The sequence below is a fragment of the Oncorhynchus mykiss genome, chromosome 19 (genome assembly GCF_057628025.1).
Source record: "Oncorhynchus mykiss isolate SJ-2025 chromosome 19, ASM5762802v1, whole genome shotgun sequence".
Taxonomy (NCBI): domain Eukaryota; kingdom Metazoa; phylum Chordata; class Actinopteri; order Salmoniformes; family Salmonidae; genus Oncorhynchus; species Oncorhynchus mykiss.
In genome coordinates this window covers 72,371,750-72,372,864 of record NC_143040.1, presented here as the reverse complement: position 1 = coordinate 72,372,864, position 1,115 = coordinate 72,371,750, and the positions used below count along the sequence as shown (strand labels likewise).

Sequence of the window (1,115 nt, the reverse complement as noted above, 5' to 3'; positions counted from 1 at the left end):
AGAGAGCGATGAGACAGGCAGAGAGAGTGATGAGACAGGCAGAGAGAGTGATGAGACAGGCAGAGAGAGTGATGAGACAGGCAGAGAGAGTGATGAGACAGGCAGAGAGAGTGATGAGACAGGCAGAGAGCGTGATGAGACAGGCAGGGAGCGTGATGAGACAGGCAGAGAGAGTGATGAGACAGGCAGAGAGCGTGATGAGACAGGCAGAGAGAGGGATGAGACAGGCAGAGAGAGGGATGAGACATCTGGGTCTCGCCTTGTGTTATATCTTATTCCAAAATACACATGACATTGTAAAATATGAAGAATAACTTTGACCAGATACAGCGTTCAGGTCTAGTACAATGTTTTATTTGACTGCCTCGGCTCACTTGTAGAACTCACAGGTTGTTACTGAATAGGAATTAATGAAATCTACCAAAGACTTTTAGACAAAAACACAAAATACAAAACTGACCACCATTTTTTATTTTTTATGTTGATGTTCATGGCAAACGTTTTAAAATGAAACACAAAGACAATATTCTACGGAAATGTATCTTGTTATTAAATCCGTTGTGCATCTGAGGGGGGCACCATGACAAAATGATTGTCTCAAAATGGAAAAATGGAATATGTGTAGCTTGATTAGAACACAGTAATGTCCATTTCACCAGCTGAAGGAGGTGAGGCCCCCCCTCTGCAACAATAGAAGACATTCTCGTGTTGTTCTTTCACAATACAGTGACAGAAACTAACCCAGACCAGAGCAGTCATAGCCTGGTAGCAATCTGTTTTGGGCTAACGTTCCACTCCTTGCCATACCCATGGAATGACAGCACAAACAGACCTGGGACCAGGCTAGTTCAGTCAGGTAGGTAGAAAACATACTGTCAAGGTTTTAAGGTCCTTTTTTTAACAGATCTTAGTCTTTAGATGGTTGACACACACACACAAAAAAAAGCCCCAAAAGCATCACTAACACATTGTATCACGTATTGTAAAGCTCACATTCACAGCTTATTTAAAGGAAAACGCTTCACAGAAAATAAGGTGACTGTGAGTTTATTAATAACACAAAGAGAGAAGTACGCGTGAAAACAACCAACACTGCTTTCAATTACCTTAATAGT

The 1,115-nt window shown here is 41.6% G+C and overlaps 1 protein-coding gene across 1 annotated transcript in view; it reads right to left on the bottom strand.

The window, feature by feature from the left end:
* Positions 1-454: 454 nt before the first annotated feature.
* fbln5 (fibulin 5) overlaps positions 455-1,115 on the bottom strand; it is a 61,017-nt gene continuing 60,356 nt past the window's right edge. Inside the window, exon 11 of the mRNA XM_090211685.1 lies at positions 455-1,115. This exon is cut by the window's right edge and continues 784 nt beyond it. The gene's annotated coding sequence lies outside the window, so the exon portion shown is untranslated.